This window comes from Spinacia oleracea, chromosome 4, assembly GCF_020520425.1.
Source record: "Spinacia oleracea cultivar Varoflay chromosome 4, BTI_SOV_V1, whole genome shotgun sequence".
Lineage (NCBI taxonomy): Eukaryota > Viridiplantae > Streptophyta > Magnoliopsida > Caryophyllales > Amaranthaceae > Spinacia > Spinacia oleracea.
The window spans coordinates 94,967,525-94,993,015 of NC_079490.1; positions in this window are offsets into that span (position 1 = coordinate 94,967,525).

Here is a 25,491-nt window from a genome sequence, read left to right on the forward strand (position 1 = left end):
CAAATCTCTTAATACCACCGCAGAAGGACCAGTGCATTGTGTTTTAGTTTTTCTTGGTTCAATGTAGTTGCTTTCGTCCGAGCTTTAGCCTTCCGTGCCATGGCGTCGCTGCTAAGCTAAGTTGAGCAGGAGAAGAGGGCTAGAGAGAGAAACACGTGAACATGTAGTTGTAACATGTTAAGTTGCGGTGTATTAATTTTTATTTCTCTATGTTGTAATATATTAAGTTGTAATATATTAGGTAGTTGTAATATATTACGTTGTATCATAATAAGTAGTGTTCGTAAAAGACGTTAAGTTTGCTTTGCATACTACATTATGTAGTAAAAAAAATACATAACTAGAGTAAAACACATATGTCTTTTAAAAACCAAGTCTAAGAAGTCTTACAACTCATGTACTACATAGATTAACAATGTCCTTGTCTCAGAAAAAAAACATAAAAAACAACATAGATTTACAATGTCCTTGTCTCAAAAGTCTGACATCCCAAACATTAGAATCAATCCAAATAATCAAAAGTTCCGCTCACATGCCCAATTCCAATTTGCTATGGCCCGTCGTGCAGTAGCCACTAGTGGAGGCTCTGACTTCTTATGTCCATGTAGATCAACAAAACCTCCTAGTGGATCCAACGTACGACCCATCCATTGCAGTGTAAAACAAAATATTATTGAGTGCAATTTAAAAATATAATAAATTTAATTGAACTTTAATAAAAATATACATAATCAGTGTGAGTCCTGGAAGGTAATTCATCATGTTGTCCTTGTGCGGGATTTCTTAGAATCTTTGGATGAGTAATTTTACTGTACCACTCTAAGTAACCAGTTACAATGGTGGGACCTAACGGACGTAGATGCGCCAGACAAGTCTGATCCAACCTAGGGTATCCACCCCTCGACCAATCGACATCCATGAATCCCATGTTGTAAAAATTAATCTCATACCTATGAGATGATCTCGGCCTGTATGACACACCCGAACTAACAAGCGTAGTCGAGATCTCTTTCACATAACCCAACTTCCTAGTAACCCGATTAGGGGCATAGATCTCACCAATACCACGACAACGTAAATGCCCCATGTAAAGAGTCATGTGATGCTATGTGGCGATGCTACGACCATATGGCGTCCACGAAACCTAAAATTTGCAAAGAGACATAAAACACACACATAAAAAATTAACAAATAACTAACGAACTAGTCAAATCACAACCATATAATGTTAAACAAAAACTACATATTACCTCAACGACGGACATATGATCAAGAGTATACCGGTAAGAGGCCAACCTATCTGGATTTGCTGGGCCTGCGACAAACTCCCACCTCAAAGCTCGAGGTCTCCCAGCTGTTGTCTCCTTAACTGTGGCGTGAGGATGAAAACAAGGAAGTTGATCCCCAAGAGTAACCACCTTCTGTGCCTAAATCACCAAGCTCCGCAAAGGGATGTGGGGTCACTCGGTTACTAGTCTTATCAACAAACAAACAAGAACTCATAGCAAGAAACGACAAACCTCTAGCATGTATCTCAGGTCTCCTCGTACCCCATATCTCTCCTTGATCGTTTTCGACCTTACTCTGCCGCATTCCATAATGCCCGGTGGCTTAACCCAAATGTTAACTATCTGCTCCTAAAGTAAAGAAGTTAAACTCGAGTCTATGGAATCCATATCAAGAACTGTGATGACTGGTCTCCCGTCTCTAGGGATCCCGAGTATCATAAATACGTACAACATGCACCATGATAGTCATCTCTCCAAATGGCAAGTGAAAAGTGTTAGTGCCAGGTTGCCAACGCTCCACGAAAGAAGAAAACAAAGGCAAGTCGAAGTGAATTGTCGTAATCCAAGGCATGTGAGATAAACCTGTAGAAGCTATAAGCCTCTTTGCCCCCGCAGGCATCCCCTCGAACAAGGTCTGTAGCGCAGCTCACAATAAACCACGACTCTAGCACCTAATACAACCTTGACCTACAAACAACGGATGATGACCGTTCCGGTCCCCAAACACATGAGAGAAGCCAGCCTTTGTAAGGGGTTCGGTTCGACACTGATTGGACCCGTCTTGAAGTGGTTAACCAGCCTGCCAAATGGATGCATCACCTCTTTAGCTCATCTCGACAACATGTTTAATCAGCAGTTCGCTAGCAGCAGGTGCCTAGAGAAGTAGACAAGCGACCTATACCGAGTGATCCAACACCCTGACGAACCCCTGAAGGATTATATAGCCCGGTTCATCAGGGAGAAGGTGATTGTCCCTGAATGTGATGTCCCGATAGCTATCGAAGCGTTCAGGCAAGGATTGTATGGCGAAACCGACCTCTGGAGGGATCTGATCAAATACCCCTGCAAAACGTTCGAAGATGCTCAAGCCAAAGCAATGGCCCAAGTAAGGTTGGAAGAAACTCTCTATCCCCGGAAAGGGGGTAACGACTACTCAAAGACGGAAAGACGATTGCCCTATTCCAAGAGAAGCAATGATCATCCTGCTCCTTATTCCCGAACTCAACATGTAGCAGTGGTGGAAGATGACGACGACTCCGACTGGAAGAACAGCCCGGATCTGCCTCCAAAAATTAACGATTATTCTGTCTGTGTTGACACTGTAAGTTTGATGAACCACCTCTCGAAGATGGGGAAAGCAGTGCAGTGGCCACCGAAATTTAGCAAACCCGAGTCGAAGAAGGATCCCTCAAAATGGTGTGATTTCCATGCCGACATCGGTCACACCACCAACGACTGCGTTGCGTTGAGGAGAGAAGTAGCCTATCTGTTGAAAAATGGTTACCTCAAGGACGTCATGTCAGACAAAGCTCGTGGTTTCGTCAACCCCACCAAATGTTCATTCGGAGTCTCCTCCGGGAAGTTTTTGGGTTATATGGTTACTCAAAGAGGCATCGAAGCTAGTCCTGATCAGATCCGCGCAATCATCAACCTACAATCACCTCGAAATCAAAAGGACGTACAGAAGTTAGCAGGCAGAGTGGCCGCCCTCAACCACTTCATCTCCAGGTCGTCCGATAAATGCAAATTGTTCTACGACATCCTGAGGAAAAACAAGAAGTTCGGCTGGACCGACCGACACGAAGCCGCAATGCAGCTACTCAAGCAGTGCCTGTCAAACCCTCCGCTGCTGTCAAAACCAAAAGACAATGAAGAACTACAGATATACCTTGCAGTTACGAAGTCGACCATCAGTGCAGTACTAGTACAAGAAGAAGACGGAAAGCAGCTACCTGTTTATTACATCAGTAAGTCGTTACTTAGCGCCGAAACAAGGTACTCTCATCTCGAAAAACTTGTCCTTGCACTAGTCGTCGCTTCTGTTAAATTACGCCCTTATTTTGAATGTCATTCTATCACTGTTAGAACTAACTATCCCATGAAGTCAATCATGAGAAAGCCCGAGTTGTCTGGCAAGATGTCCAAATGGGCAATACGATTGGGTTGTTATGACATCAGGTACGAACCTCGCACAGCCATCAAGTCGCAAGCTCTGGCTGATTTTGTGGCTGACTTCAGCCCGAGCCTCCAACATGAAGTCGATCACGAAGTCAACATATTGACCGACAGTGGATCCTCATCAACATGGACTCTACAAACTGACGGTTCCTCCAACATACGGGGGACAGGCCTCGGCATCGTGCTAAAGTCGCCACAAGGGGACACCATAGTACAGTCTGTCTGTTGCGAGTTCAAAGCTACCAACAACGAAGCAGAATACGAAGCCTTGATCCTGGGATTATCATTAGCACTCGACATGAATATCCGCCGACTTGAGGTACGTTGTGATTCCTTATTGATTATCAGTCAGATTAACGGTTTGTATGCAGCGAAGGACTCAAAGATGCAGGCCTACTTGGAAATAGCAAAAAAGCTCGTAAACAAGTTCGACTCATGCACCTTACAACAAATACCAAGAGATCAAAACACCCAGGCCGACGCCTTAGCCAATCTCGGCTCAAACATTAGACCTAAACTCACTTCCATCCCCGTAGTCCACTTAATGTATCCAGCCATCACCAAATATAACCTACCCATCACCGAACAGTCCCAACCTACCCAAACGCCTTCATGGCGCGACCCCTACATGCACTGGCTCAAACACAACACCACCCCACCTAGAATCACCCACGAAAAATCCTTCCGCATGAAAGCCTCCAGATTCATCCTAATTCATGGAGTATTGTTCAGAAAATCAGTTGCAGGACCGTACCTGAGATGCCTAGATCATGACGAGATCGAGTCGACACTGCGCAATGTGGAAATCACACCGGAGGAAGAAGCTTAGCTCACAAAACTCTTACCATGGGATATTTTTGGCCCACCATGAAGAAAGACGCAATCGCCTTTGCTAAGAAATGCGAATCTTGCCAGCGGTTCGCATCTATCTCTCACCAACCTTGTGAAGTACTCCACCCCATCCTATCCCCTTGGCCCTTTATGAAGTGGGGGATGGACATAGTGGGACCCTTACCACAAGCATCCGGGCAACGCGTCTTCATGTTGGCAATGAATGATTACTTCTCCAAATGGATCGAAGCAGAAGCTTTTAAGAGAGTTCGAGATACCGAGGTCATCTCGTTCATCAAGCGAAATGTCCTTAGTCGGTTCGGTATCCCTTCCGAGATTATCTGCGACAATGGTTCACAATTTATCAGCAACAAAAACAAGGAATTCTGCAGTAGATATAACATCACCTTGCATACCTCAACACCAAGATACCCTCAAGCAAATGGCCAGGGCGAGTCAAGCAACAAAATCATCATCAACAACCTCAAGAAGCTCTTTGACGACGCCAAAGGAAGATGGGCAGACGAATTACCTATGATCCTTTGGGCCGACAGGACGACACCCAAGACAGCGACCAATCACACTCCTTTCTCCTTAGTCTTAGGTTGTGAGGCAGTCATCCTTCCCGAAGTCGAGCTCCCCACAACAAGAAGCAGTTTCATGGCTCTAGGAATGAATGACTCAGTCTTGGCTTACGACATCGATACTGTCGACGAACTCAGAGAAGCAGCATTGGTCAGGATGGCGTCCTACCAACAAGCAGTTGCAAACAGCTACAACAAGAATGTGAGGGTTCGAGTATTTCAGCAGGGTGATTGGGTTTTACGCAAAGTCTTCCCAAACAAAAAGGATCATCGACACGGAAAACTGGCCCTGACATGGGAAGGTCCTTACCAGATCGTAAGACGAACAGGTCATGGTGCGTACGAGTTGGTTGACAAAGATGGCACATCCATCCCAAGAAGTTGGAATGCAACACACCTAAAATTGTACCATTTCTGAACACTCAAGCCCTTTTTCTTGCTTTCTAGTTTTTCCTAACATACAGGCACTCTAGCATTTGCCGTCATTATGACGACGCCCCCAAAACAGAGTGGGCACGACGTATCATGAAACCGAGAACATCTCGGACAATATACACTTACAAGTAACAAGAAGTTAAGTCCCTCTCCTCTATCCTTTTTTACTTCTTTTTCTCTCTACATATTATTATCCTTACTGACTTAGGCATCGGAGGGCCAATCCTCACGCCATCATTTTGTTTCGCAGACAATAACATGACGCCAACATAAAGTGTACACTTAGAAGGAGTAACAAACATAAAGCATTCGACTAGACTTCGTCCAGTATCTCTCTTTGACCTTTCCTTTCTTTTTTCTCCTTGTCGTAATTCCCTCTCGTTTTCATGTCGCTCTATACTGACTTAAGCATCGGAGGGCCGTTGGCTCCACCAACGGCCAATCCTCATGCTCTGCTATGTTGACAGTATGATGATCACATGATGACGGATTCGACAAGAGGAGAACAGATGAAGTGAAGTATACAACACAACATAGAGGAAAGCAAAATTCGAAATTTAGCACAAATGTTAAAAAAAAAAAAAAACGAAGTGAAAGGAAACATTGTTAATTTTATTCAAACATGATTACAATTTTACAAACTACAAAACACAATTTAGGCCATTACAAAAACGCCTGGTACACTACAAAGTGCGTTACATACTGGAATACAGATCTACATTTCCTACAGTATACATTTTTGCAGGTTCTCCTTTGACAGGCTGGAGACGTCTTCAAAGTCGAACTCGAGGTATGTGCCCAACCTGCAAAACAAAACACTAAACCAAAGCATATTTTTTTCAAACACAAAGCAAGCAACACATGATTGAAAACCCACAAAATATTTACATGACTTGCCCCCTTGGACAAGCCCAAAAACATCCAAAAGACTGCCGCCATCAAGGCGAAACACAGCCACAAATATCTTTTCGACCTTTCCAAAGGCCGAACACACAAAATATTGTTTAAAATGAACCATTGTTTGAAACACACACCATTAAAATTTTAAATTTTTGAGGAGGGGGGACAGAGCTAATCCTGAGGATCTGTTGGGCCTGCATTCTCCCATTGTTCGCCATCGCCTGGTGCCGCCACTGTCTCGGCATTGGGGCTGGTTGCAGTTGCACCCTCCTCAAAGTCTTCTTCATCGCTAACGGCACCAGGGGGGATATAATCCTCGGGGAATGCAGTGTTGAACTGAGCAATGTCTTCATCAGGAGTCCAGTTCACATGTTTGCCCGCCTTGAATTCCTCCATCATTTCGGCCTTCATCTTCCAAGTGTAATAACCAGCACACTCGTAAATCCTCGCCTTGACTCTGGAGAGAGACGTCTTCAGCTCGTCAACCTCAGCAACCAGCGTCTCCTTCTCGGCATTCAACTGTGAGACCTCAGCAGCCCCCTTTTCTTGCGCCACTTGCAGCGCCTCAGCCCTGGCCGTCGCCTCCTTGGCCACATCACCAAGACGACCAGCTTCCTGCTTTGCCTTCTTCATGTCGTTTTTCAGTTTTACTATTTGATCTTCTAACATTATGACATGATGACGTGTGGCTAAAGCAGATTGCAGGGCCTATTTGAACAAGGAAAGAAAATTATTCAAAGTCACTAAAATGACGAGATGAAGATGGCATGTCGGAAAGTAAGGAGACGAAGAATAAAACAGGAAAAGAGAAGCAAAAACATACCCTCCATGCATCCGAGACGCTCTCGACAGTTGCAGCAACTGGGGACAAGGATTCCTGAGGCTCCTGGCTTGACGGCATCCATAGACGGTCAACCTCAGGCCAAAGCTGAACCCGTGGCGCATCTGCCGACCCGTAGTTGTCATGAAACTCCACTGCGAGCTTCCTCTTTCGAGTTGAAGGCGGCAGCTTTTTTTCAGCAGGCATGAGAGAGCTGGTCTCCCCCGTCACCATGGCGTCAATTGAAGCCTTTGGCGGCTTCGGCGGCGACAGCACAGTGATGGGTTTGGCTCGAGACACACTCCCCAGTGACTCCAGCCTCCTCCTCAGCAACGCGTCCGCAGATGGGGCCTTGCCAGAGCGTGTTGATGGGCCAGTTCCTGTTGACAACATTTTTTGACGACTCAGTCTCGTCACAACAGTTGTCATTTATACTTGTTTTGAAAAGGGCAACGAACCCAAAGCTGTAAACTAACCTTAACCCATGTTTACCTGTTGAGGTCGACATGTTTGCAGGCTCAGAAATTTCTTCTTCTTGAGAGGTCTCCTCACGATCGAACTTGATGCCGATAAAAGCTCTGTCCTTTAGAGGGACTCCCAACAGCACGACAGTCTTTTCTACAGCTTCGACACCGACTCCAACTGTGTCGAAGGATGCACCTACAAAAACAAGAAAGTGAGACAAAGTCAAATCAACAAAAAACACAAAAAACAAACAAAATACCTCTAGCCATCCATTCCCCCGTCAAGAAGTCGGAGTCGGGCCCTAAACTAGCCAACTCCACAAAAAAGAACCGACCCATCCACCCGCGGTCGTTCGACTTGTCCGCACCAAGAAGAGCCTCCCTGTCATCCTTGACATGCAGCAAGTATCTACCAGCCCCATAATTCTGGACCTTGTAGGTGTAAACAAGGTCCTCAACCCGGAATTCCATATCCAGTTTGCCGGCCAAATGGTCGACCAGGTGCATTACCCTCCAAACCTGCGGCATCAGTTGCGCTGGCGGCACCGCCAGTGCCCCCAGAACTCCTCTCACCAGTGGCAAGAAAGGATAAGCGTACCCAATTCTGAAGGGGTACTCATAAAAGCACACCCAACCGTTCGATACCCAATCGGCCCGTTCATCGGGCTGCGGTAACCGAATTACCGCCGACGGAGGGATACCACACTCCTCCTTGAGCGCCTCCACATCTTGCTTCCCCCAAGTGGCCGGCCGAGCATTCTTTCTGTCCAGAATGTGGGTAGGGCTAAAGATTGGCCCCTCAACCAGGTCGCACTCCACCACCACTCTTTTGTTCTTCGCACGGGTGGATTTCGTTCCCATTCGTTGCGTCATAGAAAGAATTGAAGAAAGAATTGAAGAAAGAAAGAAGAAGGGAAGAGGATGGAAGCCAAGCAGTTACCTGAAGAAAGGAGAGAGAAAGAGCGTCGATTGCTTTTCTGGGAAAGAGAAGAGAGAGATTGCAGAAGTGAGTACGGGTGGTTGGGTGCACAACCCTATTTATTGGCGCATTTGGGCGGTTGGTCTTTCCAAAGCAAAAGTCATCATTGCTCTAACGCCGTCAGCATTGGGTAGGTTAAGAGGCGGTTTCCATTTTCCTTCTTTGAAACCCATTTTTCATTTTGAACTTCCTGGAATAAATTCAAAATGGGTATGGGGACAATTATTAGGGGGAAAATACCCTCTTGGTGACGTAGGAAAACGTGGCAAGCATTGCATACGTGGCTGCCAGCAAGGGACATGGTCGCACCGTTCGAACTCACTCTCAACTGTCGGGATCAAAACAGCCATTGTAAACCCTTGATGAAGCCGACCTTCATTACGCATTTATTGTCTAATTATGTGCAATTAAGCACAAACGTTACGCTTTTATTGTAAATGCCTATAAAATGGCTTAGTCTTGTCTATTTTACATACACGATTTTTAAGCAATAAACATACTGTCATTCCATGCTATTACAACTTGCTCTCACCATTTTCAATTATCTAGCTCGATCGATTGTTAGCACCATCATCAAGGCAAGCTCGTCTCTAAGTCGAATTTGCCCAAAACACCTACCAAGAACATATCTCCCTACTAGTTTTACCGCCTTCGCGTACGGTTAAGATTGTTCCGGATTGCCCAGCCCCAAATAAAAAACCAGGCCTAGAGAAAGACCTTGATCCTAACACCAAACCTGACCCTGATCCTGAACCTGCCCTTCAAACCGATCCTAACCACCTATAACATCATGTCCAATCCACTAGCCAATTCCAATATCGTACTCATCATTATACATATCATCTACACCCTCTTCCTCTTCACCCGACCGATGAGACGAAGATAGTGCTCTGAAGAATGATACAAATGTGACGAATGCAAGGAATGTGACGAATGGAAGGACTGTGCAAAATGGGTGACTTATGCTGGGTCATATGGGATATCTGCATGCTGAGTAACCGGTGGCAGCTTAAATTCGGGCATTTATCTCACACTCTCCCATGTATAAGGTATAACACCTAACATATGTGAAACATGTGAGGTAGTATTGAACTGATGTTGTTGAGGGAAAGACACAAGTTGCTGCCGATGAAGGAAGGACATAGGACGTTGCTACTGAGGAAATAACACATAATGTGTTGTTGCTGGGGGAATCACATAGACTGTTGCTAGCTCAGAGAATAACACAGACTGATGTTGTTGTTGAGGAAAGGACACAAACTGCGACGTCACAGTTTTATGTAGAGGATTCCAATGAATAAACACCCTCCCCCCATCGGTCGCCTCCACATTGCTATCCGAAGGTTGTCTTTCCCGCCTACGCGAAGCTGTCACGTTTCGAGGTCTTGTATGTCATTGTCTCGAGTCTTGGACACATTAACGTTTTATAACTTTAACATTTAGGTAAAGAAAGCCCACCATCTTGAAGGAAATATGTCCTTCACCCAAGGTGCATTAAGTCTAATGCCAAGGTTCAGATTAATTGCGAACAATTAATTCAGTAAGATCAAGTGATCGGAACAGCTAGCTGGAGCAATGCTTCCGATCAGTGAGTTCTAATGGATATTAAGCTCACAACTTACTCTTCACAGAACCTATAAGGTCACACCAATGGCATGTAACAGATCACCGGATTAAATGAATCGGAAATTCATTTAATAGCTTTTCGGGATTTAGTTTTGGAAAACGTATTATACGATACGACCTCGCGTCGGACTCGTATATCGTATCGCGAATATTCGTAAGCTGGGCGAAACGAATAATCGTATCGTACGACGTTGATTCGTCGTATACGATACGATAAATAATAGCCGTAAGGCGTTAGTCGCGAATACGAGGCGCATCGGAGCTGCCGGCCCGTCGAGCCAAGCGCGCAAGCGCGCAAGGCCCAACGAGCCAGCGAGCAAGCAAGCAAGCCAGCCCGGGGCGTGGCAAAAGCGCGCAACAGCAACAGCATCGCAATAGCGAGCATGCAAGGCCCACGACCCAGCTGCTTGGCTGCGCGCGCTATGGGCTTCGGCCTATAGTGTGTGGCTGGGCGCGAGTTGAGGGCTTGCGTGTGGTGATGTGGTCGGTCAAGGCCATTTGGTCTTTGGCCGGTTACATCATCAATAAAATTAGGTTAATTATATTATTTCCACATACAACACACAATCAGTTTCCAATCTAACTTAAACCTAATTCCCAAAATTACGTTTTTCAGTTTTTCTCTCTGAACAACTGTTCATCCCAAAAAGCAAAATCTTGTGCATTGTCTAAGCTACGATAATCAAGACGGATCTGAACGTGCCCGTGAACCAAGTAAAGGAATGAAAAGTGGAGTTCTTTGTTCGTGTTCGTTGATACAATACTCGGGAAAACACGCTTCGAATGTAAGTTTGCTTAAACTGTGCTTTATACATGTTTCTTGGCTTTGGGGAGGTTCCGCACATGTTATGTATGTTTAACTGTATTCCCCTACAGTGGTATCACGAGCCTTATGTATTCAAAGCATTTTTTAGCATGATTTAATTGTTTTTGCTGTTGTCGAATTTTTGGAATTTTTGTTGATTTTTCGGAATTATTATGAATTATTGGATTAATTGCGTAATAGATTCTGAATTCAAAAAGTTTCGTATTTTCGACTTTTCTGACCCTAATTTGATTGAAAACGATTTTCTAAGATAACTTAATTGGAACGGAATTGCAAAAACAGGCCTCGGATTATGTGTTTTTGGGCGTTTTTGTTAATTTTCGAGTTAAAATTAATAAATTCGGAATTTTTTTCAATTAATTTGTCGACCTAAACTGTAATTGATTGAAATTTTGACACAATGTTGTTGGGTATATTATTTAATTATGGTAAAAATTTCATTCGTTTTTGATAAGTATAAACCATAATTATGCTTTCTCCAAATTCCTATATTTTAGATCGCTAATTGATTTTTTAAATAATTTGGATCTAGTAATTTGGTTAATTGGGAAAGGGAATATAATTTAATGTTTAGTGGAGAATTTTAAAAATTATTGGATGAAAATTTTGAATAGTTTCGTTAATTTTAATCGACACTTAAACCAAATTCGTAAAAATCTGAAATTTAAATGTTTAGAACGATTTAAAGATTTAGATTTCATTATTTAAAAGTTCAAATTTTCAGTTGAAATCGTTCGTTCTTAAAATTTGAATAATGTTAGCCTTCATTTAATAATTTTAACGATATTGGAATATTTGTTAAATTAATTAAATCGTAAAAACGTTATTTTTCGAAAATAAAAATCATAAATTTTTTTATGAAAAATACCTTAAAGAAAGAGTTCGTGAAATTTATATTTTTTTTAAATTAAGTTGGTCCGTAGGCACGAACCAAAGGCACGAACACGTGGTGGGGTGGACGTGTGGCTCGTCAAGCCACGCGGGCTGCCACGCTTGTGCCAAGCCGCAGCGACGCGGGCAGCAGCAAGCGTGATGCGTGCCGCGCGTGCGCTGGGTGAGGGAAGGGGCGAGCAAGGCAGGCGCCTTGGCTTGCGAGAGCTGCGAGCAAGCAAGGAAACCTTGCCTTGTGCAGCGTCGAGCACAACAGCACACAGGGGCAGCGAGAGCTGTGGGTACGAGGGCGCTGGCTGCAGGGGTATGGGCATTGCACGTGTGCCTCGTAGGCCATAGCGTGTATTGCTGGGCTGGGCGCAAGCATAGCCCGCATTGCACTCAAACAATTTTTTTTTGTTTTGTTGGGCTTGAATTTCATGTTTGCATTAAAATTGGCTAACGAGATAATTTATAATTATTTTATTTAACTTGGGTCGGGCCGTGAGTTTAATTTATTATTTAATAATTAATTATCCGAATTAATTATTGGTTTGAATGGGAGCCGCTAAATGAAATTAAAAATGAAATAATTATTTTAATTATTTTCGTAGGTCGCATTATTTTAATTAAATTCAATTTTAATTAGAATAAAGTCTAAGGATTAATAATTTGGAAATTGATTAATCTTTTAGGACGCGTTTATGTGAACGTGAATCTTAACTAATTCACGTAAATACTTGCATAATTAACCATGGTCCATTCGTTTTAGCATACGAATGGGTGAATGCATAGAATGTATATTTTATGTAATGCAAATACTCCAAGTGACTAGTATGGCCATTTTAGGACAGTTAAATACGGTCTGCGAACCGTTCTATCTTTGAATGTAAAGTTTTAAATATGGTCTGCGAACCATAGAAATTTTTATGTAATTGTATTATTTTCAAGTAGTTTAGAACTTTAAGTTAGCATTGAATGAAGATTCAAGACGATGCCAAACTAACAAGATGGTGAAGAAGATTGGATGCTTCAAGACAAGAGTTTTGGGCCATACTAGTTCACCAATTTATTTATGCACTTTATATATATTATGCTTGAATGAATGTATATGATGCATGAATAGGTTGTTTGTATGACTCGATTAGATTTAGTTCACTAAATAATTAAACCAACATAGAAACAACTAGGTCCAAGTAATATTGAATTTAAAAATTGCCTTCCAAAATCAAGCACTTACAAAAAACTAAGGATCTAACGTATTAGGTTTACGCCAAAGCGAGGTGCTATATTAGTTGACTTAGATGGTAAGGCGTCCCGAAGGAGCACGTTGATTGTGGTTTCAACTCAAATAACAATGGAATTATGTTGTGGCAATGGGATAAATCATGGTATTAATTTATTAACCAAGAGTAATTTGGAGATTACTAGCAATAGGTTTTGCTTACCTAGAATCTTAAACTACTTAAGACATGCCAAAGCTGCTTAAGGATTTAGGACTTTTAGGGTTTTGGAATCGTTTCATTCATTTTGGACCATGTGTTTTCTTTTGCATGAATGAAATGTTTAATAGCTTTAATGATTGCATGCTATCATTTATTTTAAAGTTATTTAGTTATGAATGGTTATTTATTGCTAATTCTTTTGAAATGTAGTAATCAAATGGCCGCAATCAAAACAACACTCAAAGTAACCGAAATTCTGGATGTAAAATTGAACCTATCACACTTTCTTGATTGGGAGAGGAAGCTTCGGCAAGTCCTCAGGTGGAACAACATTGAATATGTAGTTGACCATCCCATCCCCAGCTATTACTCAAAGGATATGACTCCAGAAAAGCACTGTGCGTGGGCGAACCACATGTCGCTAGTGATGGATCTTATTCTTGGCTCAATCCCCAAGGATTGGAGTGCAAGGTTTGTTTCATACGAGCCATGGGAATTCCTAAGGCATCTTAGGGATATATGTCTTGGTAGATTCCAACATGTCGACCAAAATGTCTTTGAATTGGTACATTCATTTGGGGATCTAAAGCTTAATGCTCCACTTGGTTGTTGCTTTGACGTCAAAAGACAAAAGGTAAGGGAAAGGGTCATTGATCTTGAAATTACAGATGGAACGCCAATTAGAACTCATACAAAGAAAATGGTTGGGCTTCTCAACCGCCTTGAGTTACTTGGTGATCCATTCCCAGATTCTGTTGCTGCGGGAATACTTTTGAATTCTCTTCACCCTGGTTATAAGAAATTCAAATTACTCTATTCCTCCAAGAAAAGGGAAAACACTCTTAGTGAACTAATTTATTTGTTTCATCAATATGAATTGGACTTTATAAGTGATAAGCAAGCGTCGCTAAAAGTAAAGGGTAAGAAAATCAAGAAAAGGGTTCCGGGGAAGGTCCAAAGCAAGAGTGCATCTATATCTACTTTAGGAGGGCAAGTGGCGCCCTCCAAGAAGAAAATGAAGAAGGATCGTTCTCCATCTACATCGCAATGCTTCAATTGTAATGAAATTGGTCATTACAAGCGAGATTGCCCTAAAATAAAGGAAGAGAAGAAGGACGAAAACGTTGCTTCTCCTTCAGGTATGTATGTTATACATTGTAATCTTGCTAATTCTACTTCTTGGGTATTAGATACTGGTTATGGCTCACACTTATGTTCCAATTTGCAGGGACTAAGGAGAAGTAGAAGGCTTTATAATGGCGAGATGGATCTACGCGTGGGAAATGGAGCATGGATTGGTGCATTAGCCGTAGGATCTTATTTTATTTCTTTGCCTAGTGGTTTTGTTTTGGAACTAGAAAACTGTTACTATGTTCTTAGTATCACCAGAAACATAATTTCCGTTTCATGTTTGGATTCTAAAGGTTTTAGTTTTCAATTTAAAGACAATAGTGGTTCTTTTGCTTTGAATGGAATGTTTTATGGTTCAACACAACAAGAAAATGGTCTATATGTGCTAGATACGAGAAAATACATTTATAACATAAATACTAAAAAGGCTAAAACCGGTGATTAAGATCTCACATTTCCGTGGCATTATCAATTAGGCCATATAATCACAAAGCGCATGGAATTACTTCAACGAAAGGGAATTCTAGAATCATTTGACTTAGAGAAGATTGATCAATGCGAATCTTGTTTATTTGGCAAAATGACAAAGCAACCTTTCTCAAAGGTGGGAGAAAGAGCAAGCGAACTACTAGGGCTAATACATACGGACGTATGTGGGCCTATGAGTACGAAAGCTAGAGGTGAGTTCAGCTATTTCATAACGTTTACGGACGATTTCAGTAGATATGGCTATATTTACTTAATGAAACACAAGTCTGAATCGTTTGAGAAATTTTGAGAATTTCAAAATGAAGTAGAGAATCAACATGGCAAGAAAATTATAGCTCTAAGATCATATCGAGGAGATGAATATCTTAGCCACGAGTTTGATGACCATCTAAAAGAATGCGGTGTTCTTTCTGAATTGACTGCTCCGGGGACACTTCAATGGAATGGAGTGTCGGAACGGAGAAACAGGACCTTACTCGATATGGTCAGGTCAATGATGGGTCAAGCCGAACTTCCTTAACAATTTTGGGGACATGCGTTGCAAACAGCAGCACTCACACTGAATCGTGCTCCGTCAAAAGCTGTTGAAAAGACTCCATACGAATTATGGGCTGGGAAACTTTCAAAGTTGTCTTTTCTAAAGATTTGGGTTTGTGAAGCATATGTCAAGCGATTAATTTCGGACAAGCTCGAACCAAAATCTGACAAATGTTTCTTCGTTGGGTATCCAAAGGAAACAAAGGGGTATTAATTATACAATAAGTCAAACACCAAGGTATTCGTTGCTCGTGACGGTGTCTTTTTGGAAAGAAATCATATTTCCAAATTGACAAGCGGGAGAATAATAGACCTCGAAGAGATTCGAGACCAACAACGAACCAAGAACTCTTTAGAAGCAGTTCAGGATGAAGAACCTCCAAGGTGTTTAGAAGAGCCAGTGGGAGTAGTTCCTCAAAACGTTGTTGCCCCTCGTAAGTCAAATAGAATTAAGGTTCAGCCGGATAGATGGACAGGCGTTCTCTTGATTGAAAACTTAGACGTTCTCATATTAGATAGTGATGAGCCTATGACTTACAAGCAAGCTATGATGAGCCCAAGCTCCACTAAATGGTTAGAGGCCATGAAATCCGAGATAGACTCCATGTCTGAAAATCAAGTCTTGGATTTGGTAGATTTGCCGGACCTATCGGATGCAAATGGGTCTTCAAATTGAAGAAAGACAAAGATGGAATTGTATACATATACAAATCTAGATTGGTAGCAAAAGGTTACAGGCAAGTTCACGGGGTTGACTACGATGAAACCTTTTCTCCAGTCGCGATGCTTTAATCTATTCGGATAATCCTTGCGATTGACGAGTTTCATGACTATGAAATATGGCAAATGGATGTCAAAACTGCCTTCTTGAATGGTGTTCTTGAAGAGACTGTGTTTATGACGCAGCCGGAGGGTTTTGTCGATCAAAAGAATCAAGGAAAGGTATGCAAGCTTAAGAAATCGATTAATGGATTAAAGTAGGCATCAAGGAGTTGGAATAAACGATTTGATGAAGCAGTCAATAAGTGTGGCTTCATCAAGAATCAAGACGAATGTTGTGTATACAAGAAGGTCAGTGGGAGTAAAATTGTATTCCTAGTCTTGTATGTAGACGACATACTGCTTATTGGAAATGATATTCCTATGTTGGAGTCTGTAAAGACTTTGCCGGGAAAGAGTTTCTCAAAGAAGGACTTAGGAGAGGCACAGTACATATTGGGCATCAAGATCTATAGGGATAGATCTAAGAGGATGATTGGACTAAGTCAGAGCACTTACATTGACAAAGTGCTAGCTAGGTTCAATATGATGGAAGCCAAGAGAGGCCATGTACCCATGTCACATGGCACATATCTAAGAAAGACTCAGTGTCCCAAGACATCTGATGAGCGTAGAAAGATGAGTGGAATTCCATACGCTTCGGCTATTGGATCCATCATGTATGCTATGATTTGTACAAGGATGTTTCGTTCGCACTCAGTGCAACGAGCAGATACCAGTCAGAATCAGGTGAGGCACATTGGACTGCTGCCAAGAATATCCTAAAGTACTTGAAAAGGACGAAGGATCAGTTTATGGTTTATGGTGGTACAGATAAGTTGATTGTTAAGGGCTATACGAACACAAGCTTTCAAACCGACATATATGATTTCAGATCACAGTCTGGGTTTGTGTTCTGCCTTAATGGCGGAGCAGTAAGCTGGAAAAGTGAAGCAAAGCACTGTTACGGATTCTACAACTGAAGCCGAGTACATTGCTGCCTAAGAAGCAGCAAAGGAAGCTGTTTGGATTCGGAAGTTCATCTAAGAACTTGGGGTTGTCCCCTCCATTAAAGGACCAGTGGCTTTGTATTGCGACAATAGCAGAGCCATTACCCAGGCAAAGGATCTTAGGAGCCATCAGAAGTCCAAGCACGTACTTCGGAGATTTTATATACTTCGAGAAATCGTTGAAAGGAAAGAAATCGAGATTTACAAGGTTAGAACTGACGACAACGTCGCGGATCCATTGACTAAACCGTTGCCACAAGCAGAGCACAACGCACATGTAGTAACTATGGGAATCAAACATATTGGAGGATGGCTTTGATTTTCTAAGTTTTGGTTTAGAACATCTGTTAGATCTGTATTTAAAACAATTGGTTTAACCATTTCATATTTATGAAATTTATTATTTCATATTCATTTAATTTTGGTTTAGTATTAAATGATAAGTCCATGTGATTCAATACATTCAAATGGGATGTCAAGATGGATTCTTCGAGAAAGAAACACCCATAAGTGAACTTGAACATTGAAGTCACAAAGGATCCCTAATCCAGGTCATTGAAAGGTGGACGACCAATGACTAATGAAGATTAGATTGCAAGTAGATTTTTAGTTCGGTTTCTTGAACTAGATTGACTGGATGTCAGAATCTTTTGCATAGATACTTATTGGATCGTGTATCTGATTGACCATGAGAACACTTTAAGAGATTGAAGTCATGTCATAAGTAGTTCTCATTAATGGTGATTAGAACCATTCCTCAGAACATGAGCGATTATGTCTGCTCGTTTGAGAATTAGTTCGTTTTGATGCTAGCTAAACGTCGCACCATAAAAGGAGGCTATAAAAGCAGTTATTGGGCGTACTATGAATCAAAGTGAGTGTTCATAGGTTGTAAGAATGGATTATCCTCCTATCTTTGATAGGATATGGTGTTGTTGTGTAACAAGGCCTCTCGGAGAGTTAGATACTGTGAAAATGCATAGTCTTGCTCAGAATGGTTAAGGCTTAACCTTCTGTAAAAGTTTAACACTTGAGCTCTGTAATCCGAGAAACACTTCTGGACCTAATAAGGATGGCTTGGATCTTACCTTATGTTCAGCAAGTAACACTAAGCGACAAAGGAATGTGAATGCACACTTCTCTGAATGACAAGTGGGAGACTGAAGGAAGTATGTCCTTCACCTAAGGTGCATTAAGTCTAATACCAAGGTTCAGATTAATTGCGAACACTTAATTCAGTAAGATCAAGTGATCGGAACAGCTAGCTGGAGCAATGCTTCTGATCAGTGAGTTCTAATGGATATTAATCTCACAACTTACTCTTGACTGAACCTATAAGGTCACACCAATGGCATGTAACAGATCACCGGATTAAATAAATCGAAAATTCATTTAATAGCTTTTCAGGGGTACCTGGTGAAATAAAGTTTCTAACGGCCACTTAACTGCAGGGTTAAGTCATGCGAGAAAATGAAACCTGAGGGGTACATGGTGAATTATTGAAACAACGAGGGTATCTGGTGAATAAACTTAAACCTCGGGGGTATCTCATGAAAAATTCCTTTATTTATTTATTAATTATTAATTATTTATTATTAATTACTCATTATTTGTTATTTATTACTTAATTTCCTAATTTATTATTACTAATTATTACTCCGTAATTACTTATTTTGGCTATATATTATTTATTATTCATTATTCATTACTAGTTTTTTTTTTATTATTATTTATTACTTATGTTCGTTACTTATTATTACTAATTATTAATTACTAATTTGCGTTATTAGTTATTTATTATTAATTATTTAATTATTTAATTATTCATTATTTATTAAATTTTTCTTATTATTATTACTAATTATGCATTACTGAAAAAAATAAATTTGTAAGACAACAAACCTGTTGGATGACAACTGGTGAGCAACGAACGTAACAATATCACGTGGAGGGAGGGAATAGGGTTCACATCCCTATTTCGGCCTAGGGTAGGAATTAGGCTCTTAACCATATTCCATGTAACTACATAATTAAATGTATTCGTTGAATATTTATTTTCTTGTTAAGGTAGTTTACGGTTATTATCTGTCGAAAACTAAATAATTGACAAGAAGAAGACTAATGGTTGTTTGTTGATTAAGGTTCTTAAGCTAGGTGGTAATATTTTTTTTTATTTCGAGTTGATATGAAATAGGCGAAACACACTAATTAATAATTGTAGCACTTTTTATCACTAAATTTTAAAAGGTGTGTATCGTTAAGTATCACAAGTACATTTAATTAATTACTTAATTAATTTTTTATTAACTACGAGTAGCTCATAAAATAGGCAGCACCAAGTAATAATTTCAGCAAATTGGGAAATTCACATTAGTACACTCTTATTATTGGATTTTGCCAATGGTATACTTATTTTTAATTGTATTACCAATGGTACACTCACTTTTCAAGTTCAACCCATTCTCAAGATTAATAAGCTAGAGAGTGCAACAATAGTAAGCTAGGTTTTGACTTTTGTTAAGCATAATACATTACCTTAGCATAATACATTACCTTAGCAACAGCCTTGGGTGGGTACTCTGATCCTAGTCTTAGATCAACACATTGCTTTACCTTACTTTCACTAAGTTTTGGAATTGCCTGGAAGAAGCAAAGTGTAAGAGTTAGATATTAACATGAAAAGCGAAAACATGTATTCTGAGAAATTTTACCTGAGTAAGTAGGTTTATAGATGACAGGGGAAGAAGAGAGGAAGCTAGAGAAGGCTTTTAGGTTTATCCATTTATCAACCAAAGTGTTAGGTTATTTATTTTTATTATTTTTATAATTCTAATGATTAACAATGGTTAATCTATTTAATGAAAAAAGCCAAGGTAATAAGGAAGTTAATGTTGTAAGTGTACCATTGGCAATATAATTGAAAGCGAGTGTACCATTGGCAAAAGTCAATAATTAGAGTGTACTAATGGAGCTTTATTCCCACTCCCAACAAATATGAATCCTCCCCAAAAAATTTATGGTCATTAGATGGCAACAAATATTGATATGATGAACAGAGGTTAAACATGCAATTTCAAAAAATATGGCCAATCATATAACATGCAATATAAAAAAACAACACATGGACAAATTTATTAAACAAAAACAAACGCCAGCTATAATGAGAAAAATCTACTCCAATAATCAACGACAAGTGGACAACCTACTGAGATATTAATTGGGCATTCACATACACATGGAATAGGGTTGAGATCTGTAGACACCTAAATCGTGTCTCCACATTGGGATGATGACGATACCATTATCCTTATTAGGCGGTTGGAGCAACTCCGTCCGCAAATCCCAATTGTTAAGTGTAGGGGGTATTTTTGGATTTTCCCCTACGGGGGCGGTTGTTTTAGAAACCTTCGTATTTTTGTACTTTGTAGGAGTCGCCACCAAACATTGTTTAGGGTCTTGTTTGGAAAGACCGTAAATGACTCTATTAGGATAAGACTTGAATCTTCGAAACGGATGGGTGAGATCCGGGCAAGGGAACGAGATGCTTATTCCGCGAGCTTTCGAAATAATTCAAGTGCGTGACACAACATTTTCGAAAAATACCCTAGTTTAGACTATGTGGGTTTGAATTTAGAACAAATAGAATTTCTACTTTGTATTGTGGCCATTTTGCTTTAAAGTTAATTTAAGGGAACCTAAGATCGGTTTGTCCAAGAAATTATCTTAGTTAAGCGTGATGTAACCTTGTAATTTATTGTATTTAGCATGTGCGGTGATGAAAGCAATAAAGCAAATAAAGCAACATCACAATAGTAAATAAGTGCGGAATTAGTAAATACAAGACCCCCTAGAGATGGACTAGGGAGTAGGTCCACATTGCCTAGAAGGACTAGGCAAGTAAAGTTGCGGAATTGAAATTGCGGAATTGAAATGCGGAATTGAAATTGCAATATTGAAAGGTGTGGAATTAAAATTGCAGAATTGAAAGGTGCATAATTGAAAGGTGCGTAATTGAAATTGCAATATTGAAATTTGTACTTGGGCACATGAGATCCGAACGCCAAACGGCTACTTAAAAATAAGTGCGCTCGACACGAATTCAAAGCCAAAAACCTCAACTTGGGAGAAGTTGTTCATCCCAAAGTATCCTAGATTTTGCATATAAAACTTGAACTTGAAAGCTTGAAATATTGAACTTGAAATACTTGAACTTGAACTTGAAATATTGAACTTGAACTTGAATTATTGAAATCAAGAGACTTGAATCTCAAAGATCGGGCCTTTTAATGTTGAAAAGGTTAGATCTTTGATATGCTCTTGCTTTGAAAGGATCTTAGTTTAGGGAAGTAGTCATGAACAACCCTAAACATTGTTGGATCTTTAAATTTGAAAACTTGAACTTGTATATTGAAAAATGGAGTCTTGAATCTCAAAGAATAAACCTTTAAAAGTTAGAAAGGCATCATCTTTGATTACTCCATACTTTTGAATGATTCTAGTTCATAGAAGTGATTACAACCAACTATGAACATCCTTGAATCTTGAAAGTTTGCATTTTTGTATTTTGAAAAGTTTGGATTTTGAAAAGATGTATGATTGTTGCAAGTGACATTTTTAAGAGTAAAAATGCCAACTTACTAATCATTTTGAAATAGAAAATCAAGACATCATTGAATAGATTAGGGTTGGGATTCGGAATTACCTAGTTAGGTTTAGGCATGCTTTCCCATTAGAACTCCCAATTGCTTAAAACTTGAAGATTGTATGGTATTTTTGGAGGATTTTGTATTGATTTTTGTATTGAATATTGAGGTGCAATTTTTGTATTACGACGTTATGTGTCGGTTTTTCCTCCCTTGATGCTTGGAATTAGGGGGTATTTATAGGGGGAATGGCTGCTAAACGCAAGCCATTGCCAGCGCAGCACGCCGAAGCAGCGCTCAGCGCTGGTGACGTGGCGTGAATGCCGCCAAATCAAGGACGCGTGCTCCATCCTTGATTTGTCTTGTATTGATGTACCTTCGTACGAATAGTACGATGTTTGGCAAGTAGTGTTTTCATGGGGATTAAGACTTGATTTTGCGTCTAAAAACAAGCCGTTCCGGGTTTTGAATTTCGTTTTTACGGGACGAGGCCCGGCTTGCTCGGTTTTGTGGGTCGGTGCCCTAATTTGACTTGCCTTATATGATTTTGAGTGGAAAAGGCTTAGTAAAACCAATGGAATGGTCTACTAGATGAGATTGTACTTGGATTTTGAAATTGGTTTTTGAAAATTGTATTTTGTACCGAGTTCCGAAAGGGGAACGACCTTGGGGATTGGATTTTGGCTCTTGTATTTTGGAGATGTTCTTATTAATTGAAATTTCCGCACGGAGTTGCTCCAATTACCTAACAAGGATAATGGTATCGTCATAATCCCAGAGGGGAGACACGATTTAGGTGTCTACAAAAGCCCCCACTTTGACTGAGCGTTGTGTTAGGAAAGCGCTAGTCAAAGTACTCGACTTAGGACGGAGAATGGTCAAGACGTCCTGCGATCAAGACCATTATTTGTACGCCGGTACCTACACAAAACATGCGTTAGAAAAAAGGATAGAGTCTACCTCCGTGCGATTGTGGTGACTCCGATTTGTACTTGTACTGTTCTTCCACCTTTGGTTCGGGACGGAGCTTGGCATCGAAAATTTGAATCTTGAATATTTTGAATCTTGAATTTTTGAATCTTGAATTTTGGAATCTTGAATTTTCGAATTTTGAACAATCGGAGTTGATCCGTTAGGGATGTGCTTCACTGGGGATTAGAGCTTTTTATTGGCCCTTAAGATTTTGAAATTTCGGCTGAATTTCCGTTGGGTCCGTTGGGAGTCGAACGCCTGAGTCGTTGTATTTTTTGGACTTTGTATTCTTGAAATGCTCATTTGTTTGTGCTTGGAGAAACGGGTGTATACCAGTATTTTCGAAGTATTGCCTGATTCGACGTTTAATGCTTGGTGCGGAAGACCGTAGCAGCAAAGGACGTGCAATCAGCACGGGAGATTGCGCGCTGCAGATTCCTGCGTATGCAGCAGGCAGTGCCTAGCGTGGAGCTCGGCGTCAGGCGCGGGGCTGAGGTATAAAAGCTCCCCTTGCCGTGCCATTTTTTAGGCACACTCTCTTGAATTCTTTGCTCTTCTCTGTCTCAATGGTCGATTAACCTCTCCCCTTGGTCTTGTTCTTGCCTTGCCCATGTAAGTATTTCATGTTTTTGCTTATGAAATAATCTCTAGGATTGCATGTAGTTTTGAACATTCTCGTACTTTGGAATGATGCTTGTATGCTTTAAGCTTCTTGTATTTTGTTGAGAGTTGTTTGATAGCCACTTGAACTGGAGCTGTTGGAACTTGTAGATTTGAACTTTTGAAAATTTTCTTGAATCTTGTACCTGGTATTTGTAGATAGTGGTCTCACTGGTGACCTTGCGGGGTCTCACGAGAGTATAGGCTAGGATGTGTAGATGTTTTTTGTAGATTTTTGGAATGCTGGCTTCGGCATGGGTAGCCTAGGTGTTGGTGCTGAACTTGTATCCCTGCTTCGGCGTGGATAGCCTAGGCGTTGGTGTAGAACTTGTATACCTTCTTCGGCGTTGATAGCCTAGGCGTTGGTGTAGAACTTGTATTTTGAACTAGAGGTCCCTAGCTGGATTTGTACTGCCACTGGGGATTTTTGAATTTTTGACTTCGTACAGGCTAGTATAGGATAGCCTCTAAACTTTGATTTTTGCACGGGCTAGTATAGGATATTCCCCAGTTTAGAATTTTGACACTTTATACTCTACTTGATTTAGGATGCCTCGTCATACTCGGAGGAAGCTCGCCGAATCTTCGGTGGTTCGAGCTGTTGAGGAGGACGCTTCGGACGATGAAGCGGCTGCGGTAAATGCGTCGGATGGGGGTATGGTTCCCCAGAGAGCACCCACTTTTGTCGGTACTGGCTGGAGTCCTTCCGATCTGGTGTTTCGACCGGAGTTTCACTTGTCTCAGCGGCCTTACGCTGGCTTGGTGAGTCTTGTACTATGCTTTGAATTTGTATCTTGTACTTGTATAGGTTTTGAGCTGATTCGTTCATCTGTAGGCCGATGGAGAGCCGTTTCGCACCTTCTGGTCCTTGGCGGAGCTTCAGAAGGATTTTAAAGCCATCCGTGCTGTCGAGGAGGCTATGGAAATCTGGTTGCAGACGGACCTAGTCGATTTCTAGCGTGCCATGGGAGATACTCCGAGGAGAACGGGGTTCAAACCCCGGCTACAAGCTTTGCTGGAGAGGTGGTGGGATACCACCAAAACTTTTCATATGGCATGGGGGGAGATCACCAGTGCCCTTCGACTCGGAGCTGACGTGGCGCTCGACCGCTGCCAGGGACTTGCTCGGCCCTGTTGTTGACTTGTCGGATGATGACACCCATGCTTCTGTGACAGTGATCATGGACGCTATCCGTAGCGTGGGTGTGTCCGCAGAGCAGAGGGTTAGGCTCTTCCTCTTAGCTTTGATGCGTAGGGTGGTGGCCCCGAGCAGGAACAGTCGGGTGCACATTAGCTTCTTGTAAGCTCTGCGGGACTTGAGGGCTGTCTCGAGCTACAGCTGAGTTGGTCTGGCATATAGCCACCTCTTGTACGAGATGAAGTGGGCCTCTCGGACTGCGCTGGAGAGTGAGCCGAGCATTGCTGCTCTATGGAGTGTGTTAGAGGTACTTAAGCCTCCTTGTACTTGTATGTTTGTATTTTGAACTTGACTGATGTTTTGCTTGCTTTCTTGAAAGATTTAGATGTACGAGCACTTTCTGACTTTGGCGCCGGATCGTACTGGAAATGCGGCTTACCCGTATGCTGCCTCTTGGATAGGAGCGGTGCGCAGGAAGGTGCCTCTGGCGGCCTCCCGCAGAGCTTGGAGAGTTCTACCTGCGGACGAGGTAATATTTTTGTACTGTTTTGCTCCTTTGTATTTGTACTTGTATAGTTGCCTGAGTTGTCTTCTTTGTAGTTGGTGTGGCGTCCTTTTGCTGACGCGCCTGTACCCGCCTCGGCTGCTCATGCCCATTTCTTGTCTGGACTGCAGGTTTTGCTCCCGGGGGTGTATCGCCACATGTGGTATCTGGGGGAGAGAGTGTCCCTTCAGCACAGTTCGAGGGATAGGCTTGTCCCCAAGGACCCACCGGATTCCATGCTGGCGCCGGATGAAGAGCTTGCCCGGCTCTATGTGAATGCTAGGGGGGATGCTGTTTGCCGCTCTTGGAGGGACTTTGTACAAAGGAAGGACAGCTATGACGACTTCTTGAGGAGGCTGGC